General features: G+C 35.7%; 1 protein-coding gene across 1 annotated transcript in view; it reads right to left on the minus strand.

Moving 5' to 3' along the window:
* LOC120625414 (guanylate cyclase soluble subunit beta-1) overlaps positions 1-12285 on the minus strand; it is a 28105-nt gene extending 15820 nt beyond the window's left edge. The window contains exon 1 of the mRNA XM_039892471.1: positions 12237-12285. The gene's annotated coding sequence lies outside the window, so the exon portion shown is untranslated. The remainder of the gene's footprint in view (positions 1-12236) is intronic.
* Between the last annotated feature and the right edge of the window lie 513 nt (positions 12286-12798).

Here is a 12798-nt window from a genome sequence, read left to right on the forward strand (position 1 = left end):
AGTATTTTATGTTACCATAAACCCCTAATGGTATTTTCCCGCCATTCGCCATTCGTTATATGTTTTTGAAATTCTTAACATAACAATAGGTATTTACGTATTTTTTAATAACAAATACATAATAAATATTATATATTCAAATTGAAAGAAAGCGAGAAAGAAAACAGCTTTTCACGCTTCGCATACATTTCATACAACGTAAAGGTTTTTTATGTTGCCATTAATCCCTAATGGTATTTCTCCGACATAAGGTTTTAGTAGGTTCTTTGGTGAAATTAATATGTTTGTATAATTCTAATCATTATAATAATAATTACTTATGTTTTAATATCAAATACATGAATATTAAATATTATAATATTTTGGGTGGTTTACAAAAATCATGGAACTGCTGTTGCTTTCCTTGAGTTATACGTATACTTTGTACTCATAGATTTAGTTTTTAATTCTATCGGCAATCTCCAATGACTGCCCAGCTTGTTTGTAGTATGTTTTAATTTAAAAAAAAAGTTATATTTCACTGTTTTCGTCAATAATATACTGACTTTGTAACGTAAACGCCATACCATGCGTTGTAGGTAAATTGAATATTATCAGGGTTGAAAAAGTTCTAGAAAGTTGTGGAAGGATAAATATTGCATGCGAGGCGGCATGTCGGGTAATGAAATTCCTGTCAGGCTGCAGCTGAAGGCATGCGATGTCAATCGATGTGTGTTCAAGGATACTAGTTTTATTGTCCCGAGCTATGAGCCACATAAATGGAAATTTCATTTAAACTTCACTGGAAAATAGCCTTCTTTATCACCTGAACCTAATGCAGAAGTTAAGTTACGTGTAAGTTCTAAGAGGTTAGTTGTAAAAGAAACCCCAAATTCATATCTTACAAAGTTTAATCTTTTTAGTATCTCTAATTACAACATAGCACATTATAAATTCAAACATCAATATATTTGAACTTATCACACTTTTAATTAACTACAAAGAAATAACTTCTTCAATATTCCCTTGACACTTCTGTCCGTACTCCTCTGTACCTCGTTTTTGGTCTTCCTGTCTTTTCAAATTTCTACTTCAACTTATAACGACCACAGTTTATACATAATTTTGACCAGTCTGAACGAAGATGACTTTTATCTTTAACCAAATGTACAGGCAGATTTGCTAACAGTTGTATATATGTATTATTTATTCCGACCTGGTCTGGTAGGCTTCGGGCGTACTTACCTATCTTTCTATTGACAAAGACGTGCCGCCAAATGATTTAATTTTTTTGTGATGATACAGTCTTGGTAGCGAGCCAATCTGTTAGGGTTATATAGCATTTATATTAAACCAACTAGGTGCTGCCCTATTTATTCGTCCGCGTTTGTTACGGTTTTTTTTAAGTTAGTTAATTAGTTAGTTACGGTTTTAAGTCCTGGGATAAAAAGTAGCCTATGTTACTCTCCACCTTTTCAACTAACACTGTTAAATTATGAAAATTAAGCTCAATTTGCTATACTCCACGAACAGCAGCAGAATCTGTATGGTTGAATAATTGTTAATTTCTTAACAATTATTCAATGTAAAGTCAACATCTCCTGAGGATGCTCCGGTTTCGGTGCGAAACGTGCGTAGAGAGTACATTGCCGAGGATCTATTTGGTGTGGAGTATACGGATTAAAGTAATTATATATCACACCATACAGATTCTGCTGCTGTTCGCGGAGTATAGCAAATTAAGCTTAATTTTCGTAATATATTATGGATTTCCGCAAAGTAACTCCTGCTTCTATCCAATAACACTGTTAATCAAATATAAGTTAATTGGTTGCTTGGTTAGGGCATAAAGGAAGGGCGAACAAACAAACAAAAAAGCACACACAGTTTTGCTTTTATAAAATTAGTAAGAATTACCTTAATCGGTTTCTACGTGACATCGTTCCGGAACGCTAAATCGCTTGATAGCAGGTCTTTGTCAGCAGGATGGTAACTATCCACAGCAAAATTCTCTCATTAAATCGGACAAGTAAAAATTAAGATATTTTAAATTCTCAATTGACGTTGCTGGAACTCAGACCTGGGACCTTCCTCATGTAAAACCAAACCTGTCCGCTGCGCTGCCCAAACAACGCTAATTTAAATGACTTCAGGCCGTTTAAAAATTCTAAGTTCCCTCTTAAATTTCTAAGAGCATTATAATTTTTCCAACGTTCGCAATCTCACTTCAAAATTGTTCATTGCAAAGTTTTTCGATAATTGCTACTAATCCCGCCTCTACATTGGCCGAGTGTAAAAACTTTTCCAATGCTTGCAAGTAATTTTATGTCGGAGATGTGAAAGCTTCGAGGTTGAGTGCTTCGATACACAGTGACTTGTGGAAACTGCTCAAGTTCAACATCTTGAGAGTACCAGATTAAGTTGAAGCTAAGCTTGTGAATGTTGTGCTACATTAAGATACTGAATTAATGCTTATGCTGAACACGATTAGATCTACTTTACGAGGAAATTATACACTAGCGGCTTTACACGATAAGGTCAACGTATATTATGTTTCCGATAAGTAAGTTTTTTTTGCACACTTTCATCCGCAATACTTACTCTTCGACCAACAGCGTCAGAGCCCAGGCTATTACTCCATTGACTTGGCTTCGGGCTTTATGTAGCTTCAAGCTTAATGTAACGTAGCCTATAATATTCCTCAAATTCAGCTATCAAATGCGTAAAAGATTTTCAAACACTACGGGTAGTTTAAGAGAATGAGCGCCTTCAAACAAACAGACAAAAAGTTTCAACTTAACTTGAATACCCCTACAACCCACCCACGGCACTACTAAAGCAACTTGGCAGAAACAAAGGCAATAAATACATGCATTTATAATATCCATTATTTTAGTTTCGATCTTCAGCATCCTTTTTACTCGGTTTGAATCCCGGCACGCTCCTCTTTAACTTTTCGTTAAAAGAATAGAATAGAATGGAAAATCTAAATATGCAACAAAACACAGCCTTGAAAAACACAAATAAAACAGTAATAGTACTTAGTGCTTGAGTGCAAAGGCGGCCTTATCGCTAAACGTGATGTTATGTGGTTATGTTCGGCGTAAACAATTCTTTTCTTCTTTATTCCACTGGAATTTAGCCCTAGACTGCAATCTCACCTGGTGGTAAGTGATGATGCAGTCTAAGACGATAGCGGGCTAACCTGTTAGTGAGTGTGGTAGTCATATCGCTACATGGTTTCTTCTCTAAAATCACACTAAATCGCTAAGCGGCAAGTCTTTGTCGGTAGGGAGATAACTAGCTACAGTGAAAGCTTCCCACCAGACCAGCCCAGAAAAAATTCAGAACCGAACCTTGGACCTCCTCCTGTAATTCATAGCGCTCAACGTTGCGCCAGATAGATCGTCAATAAAATATCACTTGCTTTAACGGTAAGGAAAATCATCGTGAGGAACCCTGGGCTAAGATTTCTACAGCATATTCTCAAATTTATTCTCGTGTTAGGTCTACCAATCTGCTCTAGGCCAGCATGGTGGAAAACGACCTAAACCTTTGTTATTATTAGAAGAGACCCTTGCCTTGTAGGTAAAGGGTTGATGAGGACTCTCCTGCATTCTAAAGTGATTTCATCGATCAATTCAGAGTAAATTGGACCCTAACCTAACCATTTATCCTACATGTTTGCATCACTAACAACATGCATGTGTTCGGTAATTATATTTACTTGTTCGCTTTACCGCCCCTAGCCATATCGGAAAACCACTTTAAAGGAAACCAATTTTCAAACTAAAATGATATTTATTGACTAAAACATAAGAGTCAAGTAAGAACCCAGATCTATAGTTGCGATATATTGAACTAAGAACGTTTATTAGAATAGATTTATTGAGAAATCAGTCTAGTTGTACAAAGATAAGGTTCACTATTAATTGCATATAGGATAGGGTCCCATATACTGTTTCATATTAACGGATTTTGTTTAAGTTCTATGTCATTGTCTCTAAAAAGGCTTTTATATAAATACACGAAGGTTTTACTTAAAAATACTATCTGTTAAGAAAATTAAGCTTCATTTGCTATACTGCCCGTAAAAGGGAGGGAGGGTACATTGCCGAAGATCTGTTTGGTGTGGAGTATAAGGATTGAAGAAATTATAAATTACACCACACCGATTCTCCTGCTTAATTTTCATAATATATCATGGATTTCTGCAAAGTAACGCGTGCTTCTATCTAATATATATAAATAAAAGATGTGTTAGTTATACCATTTATAACAAACGGCTGGACCAATTTTTATGATATTTGATTTTTTGTTTTCCTCTTAGACCGGAAGGATAATAAGTAGGTATTAAAATACATATAAAATTCATAAATAAAAAAAAAATGATTCGCGGTACGAAGTTCGCCGGGACAGCTAGTATTTAATCTGTGTCATATAAAGCTGAAGAGTTTAGTTTTTACAGTTGGACAGTTTGAGCTACCACGATTCCATTCTTGAAGAAGGTTAAGGTATATGCTTAAGTCACGCGCCTTGATCTTTAGGAGGAATAAGTTAAAATGTTCGTATTAGTACCTTTTAATATTAATTTTGTTTCGTTACATGTAGAGATAGTTATTATAAGTAGGGGATATTAAGACGCAAGAGACATTTAAAACCACAATAATAGAAACTTGTTTTGCGAGCAAAAGAACAATGCTAAACTCTTAGTACGGAATCGGTGCAAAAGCTTTCGTAGTTTTTTTCAATTGCCATCATTTTTATGAAAAGCTCTCAGGTGCGGTAAGTATTTTCCTCACCTGCCATTTTGTTGTTTTTTCAAAGTGCTGTCTTTACAAAGATGTATTTTTCCGTTGGAAATATTATGGAAAAATTACTCAGGTAAAAATGTTTTACAATTTTGCTTGGTTATATTGATTTTCTTACTAGAGTTGCTGAAGGGTTTTATAGCTTTACTAGCGGACCCCCGCGACTTCGTCCGCGTATGAGTCAATCGAGAGGCTAGAATATATCTAACCTATTATTTTAAGTGGTATTTTAGTTCATACATACATACATCCATCCAAACATCCATCCTCACAAACTTTCGCATTTTTAATATTAGTAGGATTACCATCTTCATATCGTTGTCCCTAACCTTGCGACTAACAGTTATTTCTGAAGGGTTATGTTCTTTATCTCCGACAATTTTTATCAGATCCTTATTAAAATAAAACCGTACATGCTTGATAGTATATACTTTCAAATAAAAAAATTATTATTAAAATCGGTTTAAATTTAACGGAGCTATGAAGTAGGTAACATTGATAAAATTTTCATCCCATTTCCCGGAGGAAACTTATTGTTTTTAGGGATAAAAAGTAGCCTATATGTTGACCCGAAATATCACTATACCAATTTTTATTTGAATCCGTTCAGTAGTTTTCACGTGATGCCCGGACAGACAGACAGACTGACAAAAATTAAATAAAAATCTTTTTTGGACTCAGTATCGATTATAAAGCATCCCCCAGGTCAAAATTTACAAAAAATATTAAATGTACAGAAATCTACCAGTTACAGTGTTATTATAAGTATAGAAGATAGATAGCATTTAATGTTATGTAATAACTATTATTCAAGGTAATATGATATACTATTTTATATTAGATCTTACCCAAATCGTACACAATAGACGACGAGGGAGAGGCAGAGGGAGGAGAAGAAGAAGAAGTACAGAACACCGTTATATTATAATAGATACATAGATGGGGAGGTAGGTATCTTTTTTCCTGTGAGTTGCGGGACAGGATATTTATAACAGCCGACACAGGAAGCCGAGAAAGTGAAAATCGCGAAAAATTAACTATTGTATATATTGTATATACTCTCGGTATCATTTTTATTTCCTGTAATAATTGTTGTTTTTGCTACGAGTAAGCGGACATTTTTGCTATGAGTAAGTGCATTTTATGATCTAGTGCAGCAATATATCATCATCATCATCATCACATCAACCGATAGACGTCCACTGCTGGACATAGGTCTTTTGTAGGGAGTTCCAAGTTCCACGATTCTGAGCCGCTTGGATCCAACAGCTACCTGCGACGCGCTTAATGTCGTCTGTCCACCTCGTTGGGGGTCGACCAAAGCTGCGCTTACCAGTTCGGGGCTGCCATTCCTTGGGACCCCAACGTCCATCCTTTCTCCGAACTTTGTGCCCGGCCCATTGCCACTTAAGCTTCGCGACTCGTTGAGCTATGTCGGTAACTTTGGTTCTTCTTCGAATCTCCACATTTCTGATTCGATCGCGTAGAGATACTCCGAGCATCGCTCTCTCCATCGCCCGCTGAGTGACTCTAAGCCTTCTTATGAGGCCCATAATTAACGACCATGTTTCAGAGCCATAGGTTATCACTGGCAACACGCACTGTTCGAAGACTTTCGTCTTCAGGCACTGAGGGATATTTGACGAAAAGATGGCACGAAGTTTCCCGAACGCTGCCCATCCGAGTTGGATTCGGCGGTTAACCTCCTTCTCGAAATTGGACCTACCTAACTGGATCGTGTGTCCTAGGTATACGTATTCATCAACAATTTCGAGTGCAGTGTTCTCAACGATTACTGGTTGAAGCGGAACATGAGCATTAGACATAATCTTCGTCTTGCTCATGTTCATTCGTAGGCCAACCTGTTGAGAAGCTCTGCTGAGGTCATTGAGCATCGTATTTAGGTCTCCCAGAGTCTCTGCCATTATGACTACATCGTCGGCAAACCGAAGTTGAGTGATGTACTCGCCGTTAATGTTGATGCCAAGTCCGTTCCAATCCAGAATATATACGTAGTTAAAACTAACTGACTCTAAGTTTCTAGTGCTTTTGATCCTCAGGCGTTACTTTTACGCTTGGAATTTGTTTATTGCATCTTTTTTCGGGCATTTCTTGATGATAAATATTTATTCCTTAATGTCTCCAATACTCGAATCGAACGGCAGCAATGAAAAGAAAATAGTATTCGTTGTTTCTGATCTATATTGCTTTTGCTTAAAGATGACCAGTTGGCTGAAAACCATGTAACAACGTGTAAATACTCGTATATTCTAGTTATATTCTAATCAACACAGGCTTTTGCTATTATCTTGAAATATTCCTTCAGAGATAAATGTAAAAATCTAAGATTAAGGTAAATTTAAACAATTTGACACGGCCAATTTAAAACGTATGTAGGACTTAAGTATTTACCTTGATCCGACCCGGGAATCGAATCCTCGACTTTAAAAAGATTTCCTTGTAGTTCAAGTCAAGAGTATAGTGGGAGCTCGTTCTCCTCAACTACTCCCGTTTTATCATGACTTTAAAATGGGTTATCCATTTTTGTTTTACTTTATTAAAAACAGTTATGCGTACAAAACTTATCTTTCAAAGTTCTAGTCGGTATCAGGTGAAAAAAGACAAAATTGCAACAAATCGGAATAGAAAATAAAGATAGAAAAAAAATTTCTATTTTTGTACGGATTCCTATCCTACGAAAGATCCATAAAAGATTGCAGCGCGAACGGAAGTATCCCTCTTTCCACAGGCAGATGAGGCCTTTGCAAGACTCCGGAAACTAGCATAAACTAATAGGCTGTTGTAGACGTTCAAGGTAGAAAAATGAAAGGACGTCCTTTTTTTGAATATTCAGTTAAAGAATATATATATGAGAAGAGAAGAGATATTATAGTTAGCAGTAGTAGAGCCTCTTGGGACAAAGCTGTTCCGGGCATTAGCTTATTTCTGCCGCCAAGTAGCATTACCAGCAGTTTTGCAGCGGGCTGAAGGTCGTGGTTGCCTGGTGGAATTACAATTTAAATTCTAAATTAATTTATTTCAAGCAGGCCTAAAATTTAACATACACGTTTTAAACGACAACTCGATCTGTTTGTTGTGATGTAAAATCCGGTAGTGAAAAAACTGACCTAGAAAAAAAAACCGTACTCTTAAAAGATAACTTAATTTATACTGCCTGCAATAAACCGTTCAACGGGAAATGGTCGGTCCAGAAAAGTCATAAGAACGTTACCCACTGGCCGTGTAATTGTCGTAACCCGGGCAAGTTTCACGCTTGGTTGAAAGAAAATTGTTATTTACTACATCATGTAAAATCGACAAGAATTTTTTTCCTTGCTTAATCTTCATAGATTCCTTGCTTCATTACTTATTCGTTCTTAATATCAATATCAAACTATTACCTAATGTGTCACTTAGTAATATTGAGGTAAATAGTTAATACTGAAAATGATTGAAAATAAAATAATTTATTAATTATTTCAGAATAATAATAATGAAGCGGCGAAAGCCCAGTGGGTAGGGCTTCGACTCCCATTTTGGAGGGCTGAGTTCGATTCCCACCACGCACATTTAATTTTTCTAAGTTACAAGCGTTTCTAGCAACTTAATTATAACTTGCTTCAGGGTGAAGGAAAACATCGTGAGGAAACCGGAGTCCACTAATCCGCACTGGGCCAGCGTTGGCGGCCTTAACCTCTTCTCATTGTGGGAGGAGAGCCGTGCCCCGTAGTAGGCATGATGATCACATTGTCATTTAAAATTATAAGAAGTGCAATCTGGTTAGAGCAAAAATTCAAACCCAACCTTTTTTATCGATTACATAGTCCTTTCTACTATAATAGGAATTTTCTATAAGCTTAGCTTTTTAAAAGTTTTTATTAAACAATAAAAACTTTGAACTTTTTAAGAGACATCTCCAAGATGTCAAGGTTGTTTATTGTAGAATTGCTGCCCGTTCTTCGATATATTCTTTTAGACGCCTCGTACGACATTCGCGGGATGAGCAGGGCTGGTAACAATTGTATTCTGATTCACCGTCAAAGGGAATGTTAATAAAAGCCCTTAAAATTAAATCATTAAAAACTTGCACATTTCTATCAATATTCAATTATTCCCTGCAAAATAGTTCAGTATTCAATTTATGGATCGACGGAAGACGATGAATGTTTATTACGCCATCATTGTCCACGTATCGCGACAATAAATATTCATAGCGCCAGGCTCATAATATAATTATTATCGTCCAATCGGGTTTATGATGGCATTACGTTTCATTTTACCGCCTGAACCGTAAGCTATATTTTGACGAGCTAGTGGTAGATAGGAACTAGTGGCGATAAGTAGATTAGTGTGGATTTCAGATTTTCAGAGAGATTTAATTTACCAATCGACATAATAAATTTAATAAATTACGTAGAATTTATTATTGTGGTCGATCTCATTAGGGACTTTGCCATGCATGAAATCGAATATATTTATTTAATTTAAACATACCTACTTATTAGAATCGTATGGCTGAGCTAAAGGCCAATAATGCCTAAGGGGCAATGCTGCCAGCATCTTAGGTATGGGGCCTCGCTGTGATGGGCTCGAAGACGAAAGGAGCAACTACTGAGTTTCTTTCCGGCTCTTCTCGGTAGAATCTGCTTTTCGAACCGGTGGTAGAGTCACTGCGAACAGACATACTTGACGTTTCAAAAGTGCTTATAAAGTAGGTCTACTTGAAATAAATGAATTTTGAATTTTTAGAATTTTAAGAATTTGTTTATAATTATTTTGGTACATAGATTATTTATGTTTTTAGATATTTTAATGGTTTTATTTTACTATTTAATTAAACTGTAATTATTAATATAGTAGAATGCTAGAATAACTTGTAATAAATGATAAATATAAGGGGTCAAGCGTAGAAGTCTTTATTCCACACAAATAGGAACTGCTATTACTCGCCATTCGTATAATTCCAATAACTAATATTTAAATTTTATATAACGTGGGTGTCCGTCGGCATCTATTGTCATGTCTCGTCCATAGTTATTATCACAAATAAGACTCAATTTACGCTTCATAGATTTAATTACAATAAATGGCTCGGTGGCAAGCAGATTACTGTAGAAATGCGGCATAGTCGGACTTAGGTTGAAAACTTAATTCTATGGCACCGCCACACACGTCAATATTATTGCCATTAATATTGCCTGTGTGCGAGGGGTACTGAATTTTATCAATATTTCGCACTAACTGTCTATTAATGAGAAATATTGGTAATAGTATATTGTGCAACAAGTGCGACAAGTTGTCGATTGCCCACGAAAGCGACGTTGAACTCGCTTGAGTGGGGGTTGGGGGGGCGTTGGGTTGGGGGGCGGAGCTCCCTCAGTCTTTACAAGCAAATAACAAGCTTGAAAAGAAGAAAAAAATATATTTTGAACAATAAATAAAAATTAATTAATATTAATAAACAAAAAATAATAAATTTATTTGGAACAATCAATGCGTAGAATTAAACAGCTCAATATAATTAATTATTTTTACTTTCGTTCAAATAAATTGTAACAATTTGAAAACGTCAAATAGTAAGTATCTGCAACCCGTGCGATGTTGTCAACGTCATTTTGCGTGCGACAAGGATAGTTTGCGTGAGCTAAGTACAATTTGCGTGCGTGCAAAAGTAAACTTGTCGCACTGAAAAACAGTTTCATTTACGAAAAACTCACGCGTCATTTTAAAATGGGCAAACAGCTCTTTTTCAACCGCAACAGCGAGCGTCAAGATACTACTTTCCCCGCATGAGTAATACAAACAATATTATATAACATTGGCTGTATGCGGGAAGCCTAACGCAACGTTTATCCAAAAATGTCTATTGCCACTATGACATATTTACTCTTTCAGTGCCTGTGCCAGTGTTATTGCCTCCCACATTTTTTGATTTTCTTTTGCCGAAATCCGCAACTGAATACGCCCAAGTTAACTTACTTGACTTTCCGTTCTTTTTTTCCGTTTTTCTCTGCGATCCATATATTGTTGGAGAGCTACTGAGAAGAAAATACCCTCATTAAAACAGCATACTGAGTTTCGCTCTTATTATCTCCCACACCTTTAGATATTAAAAGTGTCACTAATCCAACGATGCGATGATACTGTGGATCTCTCTGCTCTAAACATCAATAGAAATGTTTGTTTGAGTACACTTCATATTGCGTTTGATTAAAGCCTGCCTCAATAGCGATGCACATTCAACTCTCTACGAATGCTGTTCATTAGGAGGTGAATAAAAGGAGGTCAGTTGATAACTTTTCAAGAGTGTTCCAAGTATTTCTCTGCACGAAAAATAAATTGTTATGCGCAACAGATTTCTTATCCAAAAGCCTAACATTAAAAAAATGTAAAACTGGTTGCACAGTTTTACAGTTTTAGTTTGTTTAACTGGCTAAAGTTTAGGTACTACTTAACTCCTTATATTAGGTTCCATTAATCGAAAACTAGAAGCGATGATGAGGTGGGAAGGAGGTGGAATTCACTTTCGGGGCCCGAGTTTAAATCCCAGCTCGCACCCGCCATGTATATTGTGAGTTTTAAACAATTTAAATATCACTTGCTTTAACGGTGAAGGAAAACTTCGTGGGCCGATAATGGGTTGATATATATAAGATTAATCAAAAATTGGTTCAAATTTAACTTGCAAGATTTGACGATTAATTTAATTTGCATCCCAGATAGACATTACATTGCCAAATCAGATGAATTAAATTCGAACAAATGCATTGATCGAATTTAATTCATGTGATATTTATCTTGTTCTTTGTTCGATCTTTACCCATAAATTGTTGGGTAATTTGAAAATAATATAACAGGGTAATTTAAAAAAATTATAAATTATTATGTTCCGCGAACGTCTACGAGGCAATACGAGTATGTGAAACGTTTTCATGTTGGAATACAACTATAGTTTATCGTTGTTGGATTGCGCTGTTTTGCCGTAGTTCGGTGTTGCGAACGATCTCTTTCCGGAATAAATCCAGTGTAAAGTGATGTCTGTGAATCAAGTCTGCTGTGCCGAAGGAGCTTCGCGCGAGACGTCAACTGTTCATCCCATTCGGGGTGAGATGGATACCAGGTTAGTGCAATTTAAATTATTTACTAATCGGGCAAGGATCAATTGTATATTTCTTATTAAAAGATACAATAATATAGTCCACTTCTTTTGTGTTACTCACCTGTTGGAACATTGTTTTTTTTGTTTGAAAATTTCTTTATTTTGTCAATCAAATGTGACAAATGTTAAACAATAGATATTATAAGTTGCCAACGTTACGTAAACTAATATTTTTTGTTGTTCAGGCTAACACATCATTGTAAACATATACAATGAGTAAATAAAGATACAATAACTAAAACTTAACCTTATCACCTACGCAAATATAAACATAACATATTTTTTACCTTATATAAACGTGATGCTTCCGAACGCAAGCACATTATTCACACTTATTAAAATAAATTATACTATACTTATAACTTGTGCTATCGACGATCTCACATAATACTTATGCGTAGTTACATAGTTTTGAGGTAAGAACAAATTTTGATTTTACACTATGTGGGTGGACATAAAAAAAAATTAAGCAACGGAATCGGTAAACTGCAGCGTGAACCGGTCGCTTGTTCTAACTCACTGCTATGAGTCACCAGGAAAATAGCGATGTGGCAATCTATACCTCTTATAAGTATCGGCGTACGACAATGTACTCAGCTTACTTTTTCCAATTGTCGAGACCAAAATATTTGGATGATTAGGGATTTTACGTTCATAAAAATTATGGTAGTATTTGAGTATATAATCTTTCCGAAAAGGTAATCCTCAATAACTCTTCTGCAAGGGATACCTTCTTAAATTACTGTGTTAAAGTAGCCAGAGTAGCAATAGAAAGAAATAGGACACAGTAGTAAAAGGCGCAATCTATAATTTATATTATAAGAATATAAAGATTTACATGTGTAACAT

This window comes from Pararge aegeria, chromosome 7 (assembly GCF_905163445.1).
Source record: "Pararge aegeria chromosome 7, ilParAegt1.1, whole genome shotgun sequence".
Lineage (NCBI taxonomy): Eukaryota > Metazoa > Arthropoda > Insecta > Lepidoptera > Nymphalidae > Pararge > Pararge aegeria.